Genomic DNA, 23,208 nt, shown 5'->3' with positions numbered 1-23,208 from the left:
CAGGATTTAGGACAGTGTGAGTCTGTCCTGAGAATCAGTGATCCGTAACTGCTGCCGTCGTTCAGCCCCCTCTGCACCACCACCAAAGACGTTTCATCTTTTTGACTGCATGTTTTGTATGGTTCCCATGGTGTATTGCCTGAGTGACTCCCAAATGGGAATGTATTATCTTCCCGATCCCTGTAAGGTAGAAAAGTTCTGCTACTCCCCATATTACGCATGGGGAATTAAGGCTCTGCTTTGTTTCTACCCACTTTGAAATCTGTGTTTGAATTCAAAGAGCCAAATGGCTTGAGCTGTGTCTGTATGGCCTGGAGGAGCAGGAGCTCAGGTACGAGCCAGTCCTGCTCTCTGCCTCAGATTTCTTTTTTGGAGAGGCACCTTGATTTTCCAGATGAGAATCAAAGCGATAGTCGTCATGCAGGCAGTCCCCAGGGTACTTCGACTCTGGCCCCAAGTAACAAGACGGTGTAAATACAGCAGAGATCTGAAAGCCAGAGCTATTAGGTGTCCATAATTTCAGCACAGCACAGCTAAATTTTATGAGATTGGGACTCAAGAGTGGAATCCAAAGCCCAGAATTTGGGGACTAGACAAAGTTAGGATAACCCAAAAACATCATGTTCTGAGGAGCCAGTTAAAATTATCCCAAAGGTACTGGTAAAACGTAGGTTTGTCTGAAAACTCATTCTGTTTGGGACTTGCATATCTATATCAAGACTGCAAGGTAAGAATCTAGATTTCCTCTGAGAGTAAGTACTTACAAGTAGGAAGGGAGCAAGTAAACTTTGGTTGTGCTGTACCTTCTATCCTAATGGCTACAGCATTCAGCCTGCAAATGGGAGACACTGGCCCTTCCATTTTGTCTCCTTCCAGCTGGAAGAATTTTAAATTGGCATCTCTTTAGGGCTGCCTTAACCATTAGGGTACTTGGTGATCTGCTTTGGGATGTCATCATCTTATTGCAGGCTTAAATGGATTGTATTGGAGGCAGAGAGGAAGTGTAATCCTGTAGCCTAACAGTTGAGACATTATGGACTGGGCTGTAAACAATTTGCCCAAAACAAGATAGGAACTCTGTGCAGGAGCAAGAATTAATGCTCTGGTCTCTTGGCTTCCAGGACAGTACTTGAGGTGGCGGGCACTCATTTCTGGTTACACAGAATATTGACTATTGACATATTCTGCCTTTAAATATAAGTCCAACCTGACATACTGTATGGCATTACTCAAGATACAGAAAAAACAAGCTGCACATCAAACTGTTTCTGACTTTAGCTGAATGCTGTGTTGCCTTTGTTGCAGTGGGACTAAAATAACAGGGGAAGGTGGCTTGTTAAAAAAATGGAAAACAACCCCCATCCTTATGGATTTGGCTATCAAAAGGAATTCCAACTGAATTAAACTTTACTGATTTGGTCTTTACTTTCCTGAAGTCTCCTACTTGTCCTCAGCACTAGTGGGAAGGGGATAGGAGTATGTCTATACTAGCAAATAAAACCGTTCCCAAGAATATTCCCAGGCATGGAAGCCAACTGGCATGGACTGACTCGCAAGTACACCAGTAAACAAACACAGCCAGCCTCCAGAACACGGTGGCTGGATGCAAATCCCTGGGTGGTAATGGTCTGTGGGATGTTCTAACTCCCAGACCGTGCCTGAGAATCGCTTGGGAGACTGCTAGTTGGTACAGGCCAAAAGCATGCCAGGGACCGCTCTAATAATTTCAGAGCAGTCATATTCCAGTGTCTGGGAATGCTCACAAGCACTGTTTAATTCACTACCATAGACATAGCCTTAGGTTCACTGCAGTATTCCACAAACTCTTTTCAACAGCGCAAAGATGATAAAGACTGGCGATTATTGGTGAGGAAACATTTAAAATTAAATCCTGTCTCAAATACCTGTTTTGTTGTGAACCTTTTCACTCTTGAGAGATACAAATTTACAGTTTGGTTCTGGATTTCTGGTCTTGTAGTATTTATCTTGTTAGTGCAGCCAACCTTTTAATGGCTCATAGTAACATAAAATATCTTGAAGATGTCTACAGTTTTTAGAATTAATTGTGACCTTTAGGGCAAATTTAGGAGTAGACTACTAAATTTGAAGTGCTTTGTGTCATTCTTAATATACAGAAGCAGTTTTCTGTGCAGTCTTCTCTCTCCAACACCTATTGTTGTCTTTGATACCAGCTACTTATTTAGAAGATGATATAATTTTAAAACTATCATTAGAGGGGCTTAATTTTAGGTACTGGATAGCATATTATCTATAGCTGTCATTAATAGCTGTAGCTAAAAAGCATGATTTGCTTATGTAATGGTACGAGGCTGGCAGAGAATCCCAGAAAACAGATAGTTTTGAAAGACTTTCAGGTTTTGCAAAACATTGCTTAGTTTTCTTGTGCAATTAACGGTGCTTATTATATAGGAATTGAGTGGAATTATAACCGTGTTCCATATTAACTTGATACAGAAGAACTGAGGCCATGATTCAGTGTGTGTCCTGGTTGCAGCTGGGATAGAGTTAATTTTCTTCCTAGTAGCTGGTATAATGCTGTGTTTTGGATTTAGTGTGAGAATAATGTTGATAACACGCTGATGTTTTAGTTGTTGCTAAGTAGCGCTTATCCTAAGTTAAGGATTTTTCAGTTTCCCATGCTCTGCCAGCAAGCAGGTGTGCAAGAAGCTGGGAGGGAGCATAGCCAGGGCAGCTGACCCCAACTAGCCAAAGGGCTATTCCATACCATGGAACGTCATGCTCAGTATATAAACTGGGGGGAGTGGGCTGGGAGGGGCAGATCGCTGCTTGGGCATTGGTCAGTGGGTGGTGAGCAATTGCACTGTGCATCACTTGTCTTTCTTGGGTTCTATTTCACTCTGGTTTTGTTATCTTCCTTTTCATTACTATTATTATTAATTATTATTATTATTATATTATGTTTCAATTATTAAACTATTCTTATCTCAACCCACGACTTTCACTTATTCCCCCCCCCCCCCCCCAATCTCCTCCCCATCCCACCAGGGGCTGGGAGGAGTGAGCAAGCGGCTGCGTGGTGCTTTGTTGCCAGCTGGGGTTAAATCACAACAGTGTGAACAGAGATTGCCTATTTGAGTTATCTTAATTAGTTAAATATCACAGTTTTGAATCTTATAATTCCTGCTTCCTACTGCTCACTAAATTTTGTTGTGCCCTGTGTTGAATTAGCTAAAAAGGAACAGATAAATTTAAAAATCTATTTGTAAGCACCTAACACATGAAAAATAACTGATTAGCCTTTACGTTGAATTTAACTTATTTTCCTGATTCTTACAGTCCTTTGATTGCAAATCTTGTATGAGAGAAAAAAGGTGGGGTTTTTACCCCATCAAATATTCTTTTCTCTTGGAAAAGAAAATCAACTCAGCATAAAGAAAGCATAAAGAATTCAGCTTTAACCTGAATAAAATGGTTCCCTTTTTCTCCAAGTTAGTTATTCATTCAAGTATCTTTATCTGAATTGCTCTTTACTTACAGAACTAATTTAAATCCCCTGAGCCCACAAAAGGTCAGACAAAAGCTTCTCTCACAGCCCTAACGCCCTTCATGAGTCACTTTGTATTTTTATGGAAGTTTTTTCAAATCATGATGATAAAGGAGCAAGGCCCTAAGAGGATCACTCTGAGGATCCCATGGTCGGTATATTATAGGATATTGTCTTACTTTTTTGTGATGAAATTATGTTTGCATATTTCAAAGACTAAGTTTTACAGAAAATTAGCACATAAAACTGTGGTAAGGCAACATAAAGAAGTCAGAACAGAAAGAAAATGGCAGCTTTTATTATAGCATATTCTTAAAGGGCCTTTTGGTATCCAACTGTTGGAACAGATCTGCAGGATGAGATCAGATGGTGTCATTTTTTGTGCAGGGTTGCATTTACTAACACACAAAAAGGATGGAGTAAATATGAATCAATACAAGCATTTTCATTATAAAAGAAAAGTGAAGCTAAATAAGCAAGCAATAAAAAACATTATTATTCAGTTATGCTATATCCTACCATCAGCTGAAAAAACGTGTTTTTAAAACTTCCTTCCGCTCTGTTTCAGCATCACTGATTCATTTAAATCCTTCCTGCTTCTACAAATAACACGGTCTCCATGTTGTGACATGATATTCTAGTGCTATTCCAAAATATTGCAAGACTATTAATATAAAGGTAGTGAAAAGAGACGTAAAATTATGTAGCAAACAAAACTAGGAATGATGGTTAGAAACTCCATTTTTAGATGCTTTATCTAGATCTGAATTATCATTGAACCACCTATTCCAAAAATAAAAGTCCGTAAATATGGGTTGGGACAATGTGATGCATGAACTTCTTGTATTTTATTTTATTGTGGTAAACATATTATGCGTAAATGAAGTATTATGATTGCCAGTTTTCATGAGCAAAGCAGTTCAATAAATAGATCTTTAGGACTGGGAGTGACTCAAGGTAAACGGGTTTGTTTAAAGCACACCACGAGCAGAAGACCGCAGTCAGTGTCCTCAATGTGTAAAATCTGTGAAGCTTGGTGTTTTCTTGTAGTCTTATGACTCTAGGAACTGGTATATTTAAAGAAAATCACCAAATACCATGAAAATCGTGACATAGCAATGAGTTCACAGCACTAGAAATTTGTGTCACTTACTCGTGTTGTCACATCTCGAACCAGCCATATCAGCTCTGGCTGCCTGGTTGCATTAAATCTCCTCAATTTAGGGAACTTCAACTTATACCAAAAGTTGTGGCATGTTCTCTCAGTTTCCCACTTAATTTCAAATGAAAGACAAGGTTGCAATGGTTGGTGGTAGTTGGCTTGGTTAGAGTCTGTGGGATCTGTGGTTTGCTGCAGTTTGTAGTTTACAGTCTTCTCCAGGGGAGCTGAGTAACACAGACAGCATGCAGCTGAGCCAGCTAAAGCTTTCTGCTTTTAATCACAGCTGATGGACAGTTAACTGCTGAGATTTAACAATGGAAGTAGCCAATGTTGAGGAAAGTCCAGGGACTATAAAAGCGAAGAAATAAAGAGCATTAAAAAAATGTTTTTATAGGGTGAGATGAAGGAAGTACAATTTTCTCTTTAAATTTAGGGAAATTTGATCTGAATTGATCTCTTACAGAAGTAATTTAAACACCACATGTCTTTAACAGGTCAGGCAAAATCATCTTTCACAAACTTGATAGTCTTCATAAGTTACTATATATTTTCATGTCCGCACAGATTGTTGTTGACTCAATATGACACATCCAAAAAAACCTCCACAGACTATTAAAAACAGGCAAGGGACAGAGAAATACAGTTTCTTTAATGCATAAAATCTGACTAAAAAAGGAACAGGCATGAACAGGACTTGATGCAGAAGCTGTAGGATATTTTCTAATCTTGAATAGGTACCTGATGGAAATTACCTACTGATGAAGTGTTGCCAGACAGAAGAAAAGATCTGAGGATTAGTGCTGCAGCTGGAGGATTGGTGAAAGAGTGATATGAAAATAGAGGGCAAAGGAAGGGAGAAAGGAGGCCGTGCAGGCACTTGAAATTTATAGACACCTATTAAATGAGATGACATAGAGAAGAGATGCTTGAATGAGTTGGATGACCCAAAAAACCATATGTCAACAGGTCAAAATGGAGGAAGAGATCACTAGCGGAGGAGGAGCAGAGCTGAAAAATAGGTTTAAACACTGAAAAGCATGGGCAAAGAACAGACAGAAATAGACTTGTTTTCTGGAAAGAACAGGAGTTACCTCTCTAGAAAAGGGGGGAAATGGAGATAGCCACGGAACACAGCAGGAGAGATAACATGTAATATAAGAGACTGTGAATCACAGAAATTCAACAACACCAGGGAGAGGCAAGTCGACATGAGCAAAGTTTCCTTCTTAACACACAAGAGTCACAAGAGTAGGCCTGGGAAAAAACAACCATTCCCCAAGAGGAAAGAGGTAAGATGCTAGGAGGGAAGAATCTCTTCATCATCTTTTAGAACAAATAACACTAGTAGACTCTTTCATACATTTCCAAAGGATTACAAAGGCAAGGTAAAATTGCAAACTCAGATTATGTTAGAACCACAGACTAATTTAGATTGGAAGTGACCTCTGAAGGTCATCTGGTCCACACTCTGTTCAAAGCAGGGCCAACTTTGAATTTAGATCTAACTTGGGAGTTAGATCAGGTTTCTCAGGGCCTTGTCCAGTCAAGTTTTGAATAGCTTCAAAGATGGAGATTCCACAACTTGCATGGGCAACCTGTTTCAGTATTTGACCACTCTCCCAGTGAAAGTATTTTTTCTAAGATTCAATCAAAATTTCTGTTGTTGCCGCTTAGGATCATTGCCTCTTAATTTTTCACTATGTACCAAGAAGAAACTGTCCCTGTCATCTTAGAATAGCAGAAGAGCCCCCCTTAGACTTCCCTTGTACAGGCTGAACAAACAGGTCTCCATCACCTCCTCGTGTGTGATGTGGTCCAGCCTCCTAGTCATCTTGGTGGCCCTCCAGTGGGTTCATTCCAGTATGTCCGTGTCCTTATTTTGCTGGGAAGCCCTAAACTGAACACAGTATATCAGATGTGGTCTCGTAAGTACAAAATAAAGGAGAAAAACCACTTCATTTGACTTGCTGGCTACACTTTTCCCAGTACAGCACAAGATGTGGTTAGCCTTCATCACCACAAGAACAGAGGGAAATCTCTCTGATCCTTTGAGAGGAAAGGCAGTGGTGTGTGAAAGCAACAAAAGTCGAACAGATTCTAAACGCTATTTTTGGAGGAAGGTTTTGGTTACGAGGGCTCAGTCACAGTCACTGAGAATTTTTTGAGAAGAGGAATCTCTGAAAATGGACTCCACTTAACTGTTGGACTGCTGTTCTTCAGCCCAACTAAGAGGAGTTTTAAAATAAAAGCTTTAAACTGTTCTCATATTTACAGCGCTGTTTAACATGTAATGTAGCTGTACATAAATTACTTAACATCTTGGAAGCAGCCTGGCTGCAGCAGGATGGAGCACAAGATAGGTTTGCTTATGCAGTTCAACTTGATGTTTAGAAATTGCTTGCACAGCAGGGGAAGACTGACATGGAGATTCATGTTAATTTCCACACTTGGCAAAAGTACAGAGGAAGAAGAAAATTAGTAAAATAAAAGCACTGTAGTGGTTAGAAGAACTGAAGTTAAATCACAACATCTTCATCCAATATCCTTCCATTCGATTTTCAGTACATTTAACGTATTTAATACTTTACTGTAATACTGTAATTGCATGGGAAATGACAACATAAAACACAGATTGAGGTTAAACAAATAAATGTCTCGGAAAATGGGTTCTTCATTACCTTATCTCCCAATCCTTCTCTGCACTCCCTTCAGATTTGAGGCATTTTGAGTGCTGCTGTGGGATGGCAGAGATATTCAGCATCTCTGCAGTGCCTTTCCCAATGTGTTCTGGGTTCCCTTTGCCTATTGGTTCATGTGTGATCAATATGTGCAAAAACATGTTTCCAACCACAAGTACAAAGAGCAAAAGTTCCCAGAGCAAAAGTTTCTGCTGTTAGTCTTTAAGCACAGCATCTTGCATTTTAAGCTGTTACATTTCATCTGATGGGTATTTTTCCACTGCTTAAAATTGTACGTCTAGATATTCCAGTCCTGGTTTGCATTGTTGGTGCTTCCCGAATATGTGAAATCAACACATTTCATACTGCTTGTGTTATGACCATTAAAGAAAAATAATAACTAGTATTGGTCGGAAGTACAGGCGCTGATGGATTCTACCCTAGTACTGGTGTTTTACCTATCTTACTAGCCGCTATGACATACATGCATAGGGTGAGAAAAACATGAGAGGGAGAAAAGAGCTGTTCAGCTAAGGGACAATGCTGGCAGAATAACAAATACCTGTGAAGTGACCATAATTAAATTTAAGCTGTGAATTTAGAATCAGGGTTCTGACTGTTGGAGGAGTGTTATTTTGGAACTGCATCTCACCAAAAGTAATGGGGGAGGGGGGAAAAGACAACTTCTTCTCAAATGATACTGTTCTGTTCAGGCAGTAGAACTCTGGACTTAGTGTAACACAAAAGGCACTTGAAACTGAAGCTTTTTGGCATTTCCACATCTGTTTTTATTGATATAAACATAAATAATAAATATAAATATAAATATGACACTACCTCCTTGAAACTGGCTGGTTTTCATCTTAAAACAACAAGAAAAGAGCAAACCAAGATTTCCTGTTTAGTTTTAGTCCTGAAAGGGGGTAGGCAAGTTGGGCTTACAGCCGTCCTTGTTTTCTCTGGAAGGAGAGTGAGTACTTTTCCATGTCTCCCTCAGACACAGCATTTTTGTCACTTTCCAAAGAAAATTGTGTTTGGGGGAAAAGCTAATCAGATTATCAATCATTTTTCAGACAGAGTAAACCATTTTGGGTGAAATGCCCAAAGGTATCCAGACTGGGGCCAACTTTTCCTGAAAGTAGTTAGTATGACACTTTTCTAAAAGGCATAGAATTAAATTACTACAAGAGGAAGTTGTTATATCACAGTTGAAACTGTTAATATATAGTCATATTACCATGATCTTTTCTCACCTTACAGGTGTAGTTGTGTCATTGATTTTTAAACAGTGCCCTGGAAAAACTGAATCATGGTTCATTTTTTAATAGAACTCAAACAGTGAACCTTCAGGGTTTAACATCTCCACATAAATCTCATATCTCACATCACACTTTGGAGCCTCATGACAAAAAATCTGTTTTATTGTGCTGTAATATATGCAAATGTTACTGTGATGATTGTAGTTCTATAAAAGCTTGGGAGGTAAATTTCTCAGTTTTGCACGTAAAGAAGAAATTCATTGCCTTTGGTAGGAATGGTTAGCCAATATGTAGAGCCTCTCTGCATCAGGAAGAGAATAGTGACAATCCTATTTGTCACAATAGTGACAATTTACAAGAACGTATGCAGCATCCTGTTTTCTAGGAAATAGTCGAAATAATCACTATGAGGCATCTTCTGTGTTCAAAAATCAAAATCTGTCTGGCTTTCCAGAAATTTTGCTCCAAATAACCCTGCATGTCTGGCTCACATAGGTATGCCCTTGACATCTCTTGCTTTCTTCTGGGTTTCTACTCCTCTCATATGTATGCATCGGTAATCAGTCTCGCAGCACCCCGGGGACCTTCTCCATCTCTCTCATCTTCTTGAATTGCAACCTATTTAGTTAGTTACTTAGTTACCACTCCCCAAAGGGGCCCTTACTTGCTCCTTCCAGTTAGTCCGTTGAAAAGCTAGTTTCTAGTGCCCTTTTGATTTTGCTTGTCTATAAATTAGAGAAAGCATCTATTCTCAGCATCCAAAGTACTAAAATTCTGCATTTTTAAAAATTAATCTGTGACCAATGCTTATTGTTCTCATATTTGCATTGGAGTAACTGTTAGCCCAGTCCTAAGTGCAGAATGAGGATAGAGCACCCATTCATTCCCCATTTATATGAGTGCTATCCAACTAACTTACTGGGTTGCATGGTAAACATGCCAGCTCTACAGCTGCTGAGCTTTCTTCATCAGCTGTAACAATAGTTGAGTATTTGGCAGGGAGGATGAGGGAGTTAAATAAAAGGGACTGGACAAACTTAAGAAGGATAGGTCCATTGCAATTTTAAATACAGTAGCCCCAAAGAAGACTCTGATACAGGATCTACCTGGAAATATGGAGAATATTCTCACAAAAGATTGCTCTAAACTTGATCTGTTTCTGATGCTGTCTCCCTAAGCAACCATTTTGACCTTCTGTCACGGGGCTAGATGGATTTTTGATCTGCCTGATTATGGCAATTCCAGTACTTACATAGGAGCAGGAAAAGAGGATGGATTGTACCTGGAAGATAATAGCAAAAGCACTCAAAGTAGGAATTAAGTGAACTAACCTTTGAAATAGCTTATGAGGAAATGTTATTATTCTTCATCCCCTGCAGTTCTGAGGTCCAATTCCGCAAAATATGTAAGTTTTTAATGGACAATCAATAACATGTTAGGAGGTGTTTCAAATTAATTGTCTTTAAGTGGTGTGCTTTATGGTGGGATGTCTTTCTAGATATGTAAGCTAGATCAAAAAGTTATTGAGATCACTCTAGAAATGACTGGGTGAAACTTGCTGGCTAGTGCTCTGCAGGATATTAGATTAGGTAATCCTAATAGCACCTTTGCATTTGAACTCTTACGGATACGTAGGAAATATGAACAAATTATTGGGAGGTAGTAAATTGCCATGTTGAATTCTCTGTGTGCATTCTCTTACTTCGAGTAAAAGTGAATAAGTGACAAGTAAAACTTGTCCTTCTTTAACTGAGAGAAAAACTACCTATGATTATATTGCATTTGCAGGAGAGGAAGAATGTGTATATGGACAGTTACATCACAGGAGCTGACACATGGCAATTCATTACCCCATGGTACCTTCTTTGTATGTCAAAGCCTTATGACTTCAAACTGATATTTTGTTACATTTTACTCATTAATTCTCTGCATTGAACAGACCATATATTCATTTCTTGAAGTCACTGAGAGAGCCAAACATAAAATGATGACCTCTTGAGATTTTGACTGCTGAAGATTTATGAGTGTTTGTAATTATTTAGTTTATGATGAAAGTTGCAGCAAAACTGACCTATATGTACTCTGACAGGGCATAATTTCTGTAAAGCTTGTGTCCACCAATGCTAGCATGCATTTAGCTCTGTATTTAGCTGTATTTCATTTTTGTCCAGCTTTTCTTTTTGCCTAAAACATTTTTTAATTTTTATCAGCACCCTGCAAATATGATGCACAAAATTAGTCGTGGTCACAGTAAGTGCAGGCTTTGAAACCTTTTGAAATAAAACTTCATGCTGCTGAGTATAAATACATGTAATAAAAGCTTCCAGGCAGAAGACACCATAGTGACGCTATTATGCCGAAGCAATGATTATTTTATAGCTGATCAAAGTACCACTCATATCTAAGAAGTTCCTGATTAAACAGAAAGTTGACACACCCTCACCCCCCATATCCTACTATATTGTCAAGTTAGTATTGCCATAAATAACACTCTTGGCAAAAAATTTCATATTAATATTCCTTTATGCTTACATCAAGTACAGGAATGAAGGCGATGAATTAAGGGTACCTTTATTAATCAGTGTCAGGAGGAATGACTGACCACTTAGTGGTGAAGTACATGATATCAAATAGTAAACTTTTGTCTTTTACTATAGTTCATGTTTCTAACAAAATAATCAAGAAAAGAATCAAGAGAGAAGAAAAAAAACAATCTACAAACCAAGCTGGAAGCTGAAAGGATACCTCAGCAGGGGAAAACATGCAGCAAACACAAAATTATTTATATAGATGGATCAGCAAGTGGTAGGCCAGAAAAAGGACTGCCCAACAGGCTTGACACAAGGACTTATTGACCTGATGTCATTGCAAGGCCACTCTCAATAATCTTGGAAAGGTCATGACAATTGGGAGAGGTTCCTGAGGACTGGAAGAAAGCAAATGTCACTCTTGTCTTCAAGAAGGGCAAGTTGGAGGATCCAGGGAGCTACAGGTAAGTCAGCCTCACTTCAATCCCTGCGAAGGTGATGGAGCAAATAATCCTGCAAAGCATTTCCAAACACTTGAAGGACAAGAAGGTTATTGGGAGTAGTCAGCAGGGATTTATGGGTGGGAAAACATGCCTAACTGACCTGAGAGCCTTCCACAATGAGATGACTGGCTTGGTGGATGAGGGCAGCAGTGGATGTGGTTTGTCTTGACTTCAGTAAGGCTTTTGATGTTGTCTCCCATAGCCTCCTCGTAGGCAAGCTGATGAAGTATGGGCTAGCTAAATGGAACAGTGAGGTCGATTGAAAACTAGCTGAACTGCTGGTCTCAAGAGGGTTGTGATCTGTGGAACAAAGTCCGTCTCAAGGCCAATCATTAGTGTGTGGCATACCCCAGGGTTCATTACTGGGACCAGTACTGTTCATTAATGTTCTTCATTAATGACCTGCATGATTGAACAGAGTGCATGTTCAGCAAGTTGGCAGATGATACAAAACTGAGGGGAGTGGCTGATACACCAGGGAGACCTCAACAGGCTGGAGAACTGGGCCAACAGGAACCTCATGAAGGTCAGCAAAGGGAAATGCAAAGTCCTGTCCCTGGGGAAGAATAACCCATGCACTAGTACATGCTGGGGGCCAACTGTCTGGAAAGCAGCTTTTCAGAGAAGGACCTGGGGATGCTGGTGGAAGAATTGACCATGAGCCAGTAAAGCACTCCTGCAGCAAAGAAGGCCAGCAGCATCCTGGGATGCAATAAGAAGAGCATTGTCAGCAGGTCAAGAGGGCTGATTGTTCCCCTCTACTGAGCACCAGTGAGAACACATCTGGAGTGCTGTGTCCAGTCGCAGGCTCCCCAGTACAGACACACATGGACATACAGGAGTGCAGTGAAGGGCTACAAAGATGATTAAGGGATTGGAGCATCTAACATAGAAGGAGAGGCTGAGAGAGCTGGGACTGTTTAGCCTGCAGAAGAGAAGGCTCAGGGGGATCATATCAATGTGTATAAATACCTGATGAGTGGGAGTAAAGAATATGGAGCCAGAGTCTTCTCAGTGGTGCCTAGTGAAAGGACAAGAGGCAATGGGACAAGATGAAATACAGGAAACTCCACTTGAACATAAGAAAATCTTTTTTACTGTGAGGGTGGTTGAACCTTGGAAGAGGTTTTCCAGAGAGGTTGTGGAGTTGTCATATTTCAAGATACTCAAAAGCCAGCAGGACACAGTCCTGAATAATCTGTTCTAGTTGCCCCTGCTTTGGTGGGGGGCGGTTGGGGGGGAGGGGGTGGGACGAGGTGAGGTCCCTTCCCACCTCAACTGTTCTGAGATTCTGTGACTCAGCAACATCATGAGGTTTCTGAAGATCTCCATCAGTGAATGAATGCAATGGGCACAGTTTTCCTGACATTAAAACTGATATCCTAACTGGAGAAATAAACCAAAACACTTAAAGCAAAGAACTAATGAGTAATAGTGTAGATATAGTGTAGTGTAGTAATAGTGTAGATGTAAGGCATAAAAGGTGCTTGAGAGAAATAGTCTGGAAGACAATATAAGCTTTAAAACGACTCTGAGGCCATGCTGAAGATACCAAATAACTTGTAGCCCTAATCACAGAGTTTAAAAAGGGGTTTGATGAACATAAATTTGCTAAAAAGACAGATTTAAGGAACACAGGGTTAATTGTATTCTCCTACTAAAAGATTCTGACATGTTGAATAGTTATAAGGACCACCATGTATCCTGTTCTGTGAAATGCAACTCATTTTATGTATGTTGGTTTTGTATGCCTGTTTAGAAGGTCAATGCAAGAGAATAAACTGTAGAGAATAAATAACTGTAAATTAAAGAAAAAAATCCTAGGGAAATAAATAACTGTGTCATGTGAAGCCCACAATAAACACGAATGGGGAACATACGAAATGGGGAACATGAGCCTCTAGTATTTAATTCAGTGTTTGTTGAAAATTTGATGTAATTGTAAATGTTTAGTGAAAGTATGTTAAAACATGAGATAATATCTTCACACTGAGTTAATGTTCGGCCTGTTGAGTAGGCAATTCTTAAATGCTCTTCACTCTAAAGATCTTAACAGAAACAGTTGAGGACTCTTATTTTGTAAAAGAAATATAAACTGGAGATGAATCAAATGTAATTGCTATTGGCATGTTTGATGCAATCACAGGGGAAAACATGATTAATAGCAATGAAATATATGGTTTGATTAAAAATAAAATATAACACTTAGAGAGGGACCACAGATGAAGCTAAATGCATTAATATGAAAATAGGCATATGAAAGTAAAAATCTGTAGCAGTGGAGAGCCCAAATATAGTTCCTTTTAATTGTGGAGGGATAAATATTACCTCTAAAGTTGTGGGAAAAGAGAATCTTGTTTAAAAGAGAAAGCACATTTGTTGAATGCGCAAAAAGACAAATTGCTGTTAGAAATCTGTTCTTTTACTACTGACTTAAAGAGTAATGATCCTAGCACACACACAAGAAGCATTTCAAGCAAACCAAGAGCCAGACATTGAGCGTGGACTCAAGGCGAATTTCACAAGACTTTGCACTGTGTTCCTCGTATCGCCACCCAGCAGTCGGCCACTACAACAGACTTTCTGGACACCTTGATTTGATGGAGTGAGAAGAGTGGGGTACTACAGGCTGCCCTGCGTCTTAACGAATGGAGCTGTCATTTTCTTTTCGTACATGCAAAGGAGCTTAGGGAGTCAAAACAGCCACTGTCTTTAGACACCAGTGGAGGGAGAGCGTGAGATTTCCACTATTTGCAAATTAGGTGCATGTACTTACAGAAATTCTGGGAATTCTTTACATTGTTCAGGAGAGAAAGGGTATGAAGTATATATTTAAGCTGCATAATGAAACACATAAGGGTCTTCGTCAAGCAACCTGTCAACCTAAAGTGCGTGAGGCATAGACTTGATGATGGAGATGATAGTGAGTAAATGTGGATTGAATATAGGCAATAGACTAAAATAATGCTCATAAATACTGTATAAAAGCAAATCAGAAGTGTGGCCTGAGGCAAGCAGCTTTCTTTCATCTGCATTAGGAATGTCCTGCTAAAGGAGACTGTAGAAAGAGAGCTAAAGCAACCAGACATCCTAAAACTTTGCCTTATTTACATCTGTTTAAATTATGTCTCGTTGCTACAGTTTAAAAATAATAATTCCTGATTTTGTTACCACTCTTGTCACGTATTTTTTTTCCTAAACAGATGAGGAAAACTGTATCAAGGATAAAACTAAACACTACATACACATTGCTGTAATGAAGGAAGCAATACAGGGCAAAGAGGAAAATGCAAGGAGGTTCAGAAGAATATCTCACATTCAGACCTCATATAACACATGTAACTCTTTTGAAAAGACTGGAATTGTATCAGAGCTGAGTTCAGTCTTCCGAGGTTACATGAAGACAAACATCTTGGTAGATTGTTTGTGGGATGGACAAAATATTATTTCCCCTGTTCAGGAAGCTTGTAGTAAATACGTACACAGATGGGAATCCACAAATGCTTAATTTATAACCACCATTCCAGCTTGTACAAATGAATACTTAATTACTTGTTTATATATTTTGCATATCAGCACTCAATAATATTTTATGTTCTTCTTCCAAACCAAATACCCAAGTAGAATGTAAATAAGGGGGGGTGTTTGTCATTCAGATAGACAGATAATATATATGTCATATGGACATCTAAATCCCATCATGTTGTAATGAAATTTTGAAGGAAATCAAAAGATGCTCTTTTTTCTTCTCGTTTGTTCTTTTCAGTTTCTTTCATTGCAGCTTTGTTAATGCTTAGTCAAAACCTTCCCGTATGGCATCTTTGGTACTTCCCTACACATACATTTCAGTAAATGTTGTGGGCTTTAGTCCAAATTTTGATTCCTTTCCCTTTTGTTGTTCAAAACAATTGACATCAAACTGAAACATGAAAGAGGTTGTAGAAAAGGTTGTTTTCCCTACATGAAGAACCACAGCAGTGTTTTACATTTTCTGTACGAATACAATTATTGTTCACCTCTTACTCACACACTGCATCCTACATTTGGATTTTGGCAGGTAAAGTTATGCTACCTGAGCTGGCTAATGCTTTGTCCAATACCAAGCAGAAGTGTAATCTTTGTTATTGTCCACTAGACACTTCCCCTCCCCCATATGCTACTTAAATCCTTTTTAAGATCAGTTTTCTGGAGTCCATCTGGCGTTTTCAGACCCCTATTGCAACTATGTTTTGCTGCTGCACTGCTGGGGTGCACTGTAGCCTGAGAGGCCGTACTTTCTTACATACACAGAGCGACAGAAGTGCTTTGTGTTTATACTCCTCCGCATGTTATCTATAATCTAATTTCAAATATGTTAATGCTAAAGTAAGACTTCCAACTACTACTTCTATTTATACACTTAAAGCTTTCTCAATCTTAGCTTTATTGGCTAAAGAAGTTTATAAATAGCATACCTCAGGCAAAGTTCTCTAGTGCTTCATTTAAGAAACATTAGTAACTGTGATCTGTGGAAATTAACTGAGATAAACTATTGCTTTTTTAATATAGCCTCTTTATATCCAATTTAGGTATCAAAGACTGAAACACTGGTAATATGTCTGAAGTTGAGGTTGAGTTTACACCGGTTTATGCCTGATCTATCCAGACTAATACCTTAAACCCAAAGTTTTTAGTATGCAAGGATGGGGGACCCAGTGCCATTGGTCCCTTTGTCTTACTCAGTTCCCCTCTGTATAAACGGCCGAACATTCCCTGGTCTGGATCTTCCGACTCTTGCATGGTCCTCCTAAGCATCACTCCTCAGGCTGCTTGGGCGCGAGTCTTCCTCCACCACCTTCTTTTCCCTGCTTCATTTTGTGTAACCTACTTAAACGCCTGCTCACATCAGAACGGCTTTCACGTGCTGTTTGAAGCACATGGTGTCGAACCCAGTCTCACATTCTGGATGAGGGCCCTGAGCTACTGGTTAAAAGTGAACAGTTTCTGCTCTGACAGTTTAATGAACCTCATAATTTATTTCGATGGTGAACTGAAAAATCAGTTCTCAGTGAATCCTACTAGCAGTCAAAATGTATAATGGAACCACAATCATTAACACTGTCTTTAATGAAGGACAGGAGTTCAAGAAAGGTGAAGTGTTAGATTTAGTGAATCCTGTCTTGGAAACCACTTTTGTAAATGTGGTGGTATTTTTTCATATACAGTTTGAAATTAATCATCGGCATCTTCTCTGGCCCAGGGAATATAGCATTCAGGACAGTTTGTTCATCATCAATTTACAAGTTTTCCATGAGACCTAGGGCAAACTAAATAGTTCAGCCTAATCCTCAGTTCTCTATTAATGAAAACTAATGTAATTTGTGCATTGAAAAATTATGCAGAAGTTCCTTTTTTTTAAATAGAAGTAGGAACAAAAAGCAGAAGAGTAATGTCATTAGATACTTCTGTCCTGCAACCAACCATCACTCAAATAACATTAAATTTTCCGAAGCCTTTTTCTCTGTTCTTGAGAGAAAGATGAGTGATGCCATGCCAAATTCAGAAATATCTTTCATGATCAGAAATGTTTGTGTCTCACCATCTTTCTGTTCATGATTACTTCCTCCTCAGCTGGACAGATGAATCCGGTCTGGTAAATCACTACCTTGAACATTTCAGGATAAAACCAGCTGGGCTGCCCTAAATCCTAGCTGATGATAGTTCATGGCATCCAGGTGACTTGGCACTGAACAGAACGAGGGGCGCACACAAATTGTTTCACTAAATCAGCTGTATGGCCAATAGTTTCCTACTGAAGAGTCATTAAAATATCTGGGGATAGAGGAAGAGCAGTGGGTGCTGCAGTTATTTCTACAACAATTGCTTTGAAAAAGCAGATGAGACTGAGCATCCATCTTCCTTTCTGTGTTTCCTTTCTCTTCATTATGCTTTCTGCTGGAGTTGTGTAATATAAGGGAACTTCAAGTCTTCAGATGCCATCCAGAAAGAAAAATATAATTTTCTGGTCATAGCTAATTACTGTTTGGCATAATACTCTCCAAAGGGTTATCCTGCTTGTTTACACATCTGTAACCTTCAGTGTACCTTAAATTCTTCTATAATAGCTTTAACTTCAGATGCATTGTACCAATTAGCATTCCAGCTTTTTTAGTTCAGAATAATTATTTTCATATAATATTTTTAATGACTATGCCAATATATTGCACTTCATAGTTAGTACTAGAAGTTAATTATACAATACACAGCATCTATTTTGCTATGTAAGTTCTCTTGTAGAATCAAATTACTGACTTTTTTCTCATTTCATCCTATTTTCAGTGCCCTCTTACAGCATTCAACAGTGGAACTTAGGAACTTTCTGAGAGCCAGATCAATTGTTTTCTTGGTCTTCTTCACCTTAAGTTCTTACCTTCAGGAAACAAAATCCAATGAAATCAAAATGATCTGAAACAAAAATCAAAAGTGACTGGGTTTATAGGCCCATTTTTCCACATTACTTCAGATGTTATCTGTTATGTTCATACCACAAATAATCAGGAGGAAAACACTTGGAGGGTCACATAGGTCAATAAACATCTGGCTTATGAAGTGTTGCCCTGCTGCCTGTATTATGTTAACAAAATTACTTTAGTCAGGAGAAAGAAATATAAAGTATAAAATATAAGTGGTAAATTTTCCCATCTTGACATATGGAAGATTTGCATGTGTAATTTACATTGGCATAAATCTCAGTTTATCAAAAAGAAATTCTATCCAAAAATCTGGAAAAAAAAGAAACATGGTGTGTGTGTTTCAGTAGTGTATCTCCGTCTCAGTGTGGATATAGGGTCCTCTGTGCATTGCGATGAGACCATTCAAGAGCGTTTTATACTTCTTCAAGCAAAACATATGAAGGCACTGTTTTTTCCTGCTATGGAAACAATTTTAAGCTGTTCTAAATGCAGATCAGCAGCGGAACCCTGCAGCTATGTGTATTCTCATAGTCATGCTCTTCCCCAAATTCTTTGTGTTTATCTCTTGAGCTTTTGCAAATATTCGAGATTCCTGGAGAAAGCCATCTTCATGTGCACCCACTAGCAGATCCACTAAAAGAATATTTAATGAGAAAGCATTGTGTTGTCTATGTTATCAGGAACGGCATGCTTAGCTTCCTTTAATTCATGTGGCAGATAACTGCCTTTGTGATAAGTCAGTTTTCTTATTTTTACAGTTGTTCTTTGCAGGGCTTTTATGTTCTCTTGTGATGTTACTAAACATTTTGCTTGAATAAAGACTGGGCTGCTTGTTGGATTTTTGGAAACTTCCTGTATTAGAAAACAAAATTGCTTTGGGCTAGATTTTTTTTTTCTTTTTTTCAAGGAAAATTCCTATTGGCTTCAAATAAAGGGCTTCAGGGGTTAGCTGTCCAAGAAAAATGAATGTATGATCACAGGAAGAGATTTCTGACACTTTCCTTGGCTAGGGGCATTCATCACATATTTGAATGGAGTGCTGCCTAGAATGGATCCAGGAAAATAGGTATTAGTTTATGAACTCCAGTTATTGTGCAACCAAAGTGCAATAATGCTGTTCAATATGTTCAGGTGGCAATCTTTTGTCCACAGAAGAGAAAACAAAAATTAGTAGACATGATACAAACAAAAGGATAGTCCTGCATTAACTGAAGTAATTTTGTTGCAGTCATAAAATTAATCACAAGGCATCTGCCATAGACATCTAATTCTAGTGGTTTGTTCCAAGCATTTTTTTGTACATCACGCGGGTTGGATCATTTTTCAAACAACTTTAATGGTCAACCTGAAACGAATATTTCTAGAGACTTGGTACTCACACCGTAGGTAATGAAATAGCCCCAGCAAGGCATTATCGTCTGTGATCATCCCATGTATCTTCCCAAACAGAAAAAAAAAACCCCACTGATCTTTTAGTGTAGGTCTTGGGCAATTAGACAGTAGATATTTACCATGAGAGGCAATAATATCCTCAAGAAGTCATCGTCTGGTGTTTGTTAGGTAGGTTAGCTTCCAGTGTAGCCAGTTGCTGTCTGATCTGACCACTTCTCATCCTACATTCCAAATAAGTCACCTCATCCGTACTTATCTGGCCACTTTCTCAGTTTTCACACAGTCAGATGCGCTCATAAAACTGTCCTAAACACCTCTTTCACATCCTTCAACGATTCCAAACAGGTGTGGTGATATATCAGAATTTCATCACTGTTGGCCATGGTGGATTTGCTCTGTACTTCCTAGAATACTTTGGTTTTTCAACCGTTCCCTAGAATGCCGCAGGTGTGTGCTACGTGCCAGCAGCCAGCAGCGACTCTCTCTATCTGTGGAGAAGAAAGGCCAAAACAGCCTTCTGCTCTCAACTACTTTGAACTGTCAGAACCGCAGGGAGTCAGGCGGGTGCCTGTCTCTGCTCCGCGTGAAGGAGTGGCATGCAACGTTAGCAAGCTTGATGTTTTTAAGCTGCCCTTCAGGATGCGTGCATGGCTATGTGTATTGGTTGAATCAGTTGAATTAATATCTCCGAATGATTCTCAGTGCCATTATTTGCACTCTGCAAGTGACTCGTGTTGGTAATGACTTCCATGTGGTACGTTTGGTAAACTTAAGTTGTCCTCCTCAGTATCCCCTGGTCTTACATTAATGTTCACAGCGACAAATACTCAGCTTTATGTTTTTTTCTTTTACTTCATGTGTGTTAAAAGCTGTGATCAGACCTGAGAAGAAGGAAGCTTTGAGGCTCGAGTAAAGAGACAGCCATTTTCTATATGTTTGGAGGCTTCTTCTGTTCCCATTTACGGTCGTTGCAGCCATGTTTGCATGTCGTTGCAGATTTAGCAAACCCTGTGAGTCCCAAAGGTGATTCTGCACGCTGTGCCAACTGTCCACAATACATATATCAACAACTCCAGCATCGCTGGCCTACTGATAAGCCCGCATTTCTGGAACCAGCTGGAACTAATTTAAGTCTCATTTCTGACCCCTGTGTTACTAAAGAGCTGCGCCTGCCTTAATGCTTTCAAAAAAGTATTTTGTGAAGAATGGCTGGCATGGACAGAATTACTGTGGGACGTCTGAAGACACACTGTCATCCTGACTGATGTTATTACACATGATCCACTTCACACTAATTTTTTACAGTTGCTATGAAGATCAGAAGGCCTTGGGTTTATTTCTAAGCTTAGATCTTGCACAGTGTGTGACTTTTGTGCTATATAAATGTAAAATTAAAACATTAAAAGATATGTCACTATTCCAAGTTAGACTCTTAAATCTACCTTTAGGCACTTAAATAAATGGCCAGGTTTTTAGATAATTAAGCACTTGCAGCTCCCATCAAGTTCAATAGAAGAGATGTAGCAAGGAACAGGCAGCAACTTCAAGACCGAAAATATAAAGAAAAGAAAATTTTAACCAGTATTGTATCAACCTAAGGCATATGCAGAAAGAAGATGTAGAAAATGTACTCTTACCATGGATTCTGCTAATTAAGGGGCTCACTGTTCATCTGTCCACTAGTTGGCAGGCATAGCAACGCAATCAGCTATCCTGTGAATGCATCCCTGGCTCCTACTGAATCTCTGCTAAGACGTCCTAGCAACTGTGTGCCAGCACTGCACCGTGCAAATGCGTAAGCATTAATAGGATCAATCAAACCTGCAGGGGAGTTTTCCAGTGGCTGGTGCATAAAGCATTTCACTGGAAAATAGTGAAACATCTGGCGAACTGGGATACCAAGGTTAAGTGTGAAGGTATTTGCAGGACTGCATGGTTTTTTTTTTAAAAAAAAAGAACAAGAAATCACATTCTTGAATGCATAGCATAGAGATTTTTCCCTTCCCTTCAAGATCCCGTTCCTGAGGATTATGCAACTGTACAAGTGCCTGCAGCAGATGCTCAGAATATTCTCACTCTTCTGATGGATTAAATGGGTCACTTCAAATTCAGAGACAATAGGACCTTACAGATCAGGTTCACAGTATATTTCGTATTCCTGTTTTGGTGGTGGCCAGTCCAAAACGTCAGCAGGGATTGAACTAGCTGTAATGTAGAAGTATACACTTTTTTTTCAGATACTGTGTTTTCAGAAAAATGCCATTGCATATCAGCAATTTCAGTTGACTTAAAAGACAAGGTGGATTTTTTTAGTTTCTCATTTTGCTTTCTGCCTTTGCATCCCCCGTATAACAACCCTGTAACATTTATTTTGGAGCAAACTTGTTCAGTCAACAAACCAAGAAATGAGTCACTCAGCTCCCATTTCACATAAACCTTTAGCTGCATGTGTACACAGATTTCACAATTTCATTTTCTGTCTTGTGTGCATTACCTGATATATTAACATGCTTTCCTAGCCTTCTACTCTTTCACTTTTCTGTAGCTGCTGGAGAGACTTTTGTTGGAGCTTTTTTTGTACTGAAGCAAAACCCTGTCAACAGAGCGCAAAAGCATGTTTAATGGCCTCTAGCTGGCTGCAGATGCCCACATTTCTGAATAGTACTCAACATCAGAAAACTGAACGTACTATTAATTAAAGCTTTCTTTTCAAATGATGCCAAAATAGAATATTTTCTAGAAAGACTGCACTTTTCCTCCAACATGAAGTAAGATGAAAGACATTTACTCTGTGATTTCATTTGCATTCTCTGAAGTGACTCTGTGAAATGTCCTCTGGTAATAAAGAAAGTACTTGTTGCTGAAAACGTAAGACAAAGTATTACTTGTCAGTCTCTATACAGTGTATCTGCAAATGTGAGTCTTGCATGCGAAAAATCAGTGGTGGTGTAAAATAGGACATATAAGGTCACACACTTACTGGTTAGAAGATCCTAAAAGGGAGATTTTTTCCAACCACATTAAATCATCCACACCAAGTATCTATTTTAAGGCCATTATACAATAATACGTTAAGATTTATATTTGGCATGTGAAAGAGGTGTAGACAGTACCAAATAGAGCTAAAGTGACTGAATTATTTTTTTCAGAGTTAAAAAAAAACTTTTTTGAGTTTTACAATGTAGCACTGAGTTTTACAGTGCTTCATTTTGTACCCCTGCATCCCTGTAATGCTGCATGAAGATTCTTTTTACATTTTGATTTCCTTTTATACATATATGTATGTATTTCAATGAGAAAAGGAAAAGAGTGTTTAAATAAAGTGTAAATGATCAGGGAAATGTGTAGGCATTGCTTATTGTCAGAGCGAGCAAGTATATGCTTAGGGTTGGTTACACAAGTGACATCTAAGTTATGTGGAAGGTGTGCTTGTCCCAGTTCGCCAAATTGGGAAACAAGCCGGTAAGTGCCTTTGCCCCCACTTCTAGGCCACATACCATGCTTTCATTTCCACAAACATGAAGCTGAAAGGAGAATAGGAAATGTGCTCTCAACCTACACAGAGTTAGGATGTGACTGCAGCATAAGTTGGACCCGCCAGCTGGGGAGACCACACGATATATGTGCAGCACTTAGGACTCCAGAAGCAGTTCAGGGCAAGAAGAAACATACTGTTGTGCTCCACTCGGAAAACCCCTTCCAACTCCC

The sequence above is a fragment of the Gymnogyps californianus genome, chromosome 2 (genome assembly GCF_018139145.2).
Source record: "Gymnogyps californianus isolate 813 chromosome 2, ASM1813914v2, whole genome shotgun sequence".
In the NCBI taxonomy this organism is placed as follows: Eukaryota; Metazoa; Chordata; class Aves; order Accipitriformes; family Cathartidae; genus Gymnogyps; species Gymnogyps californianus.
This window is presented reverse-complemented; position numbering follows the sequence as displayed.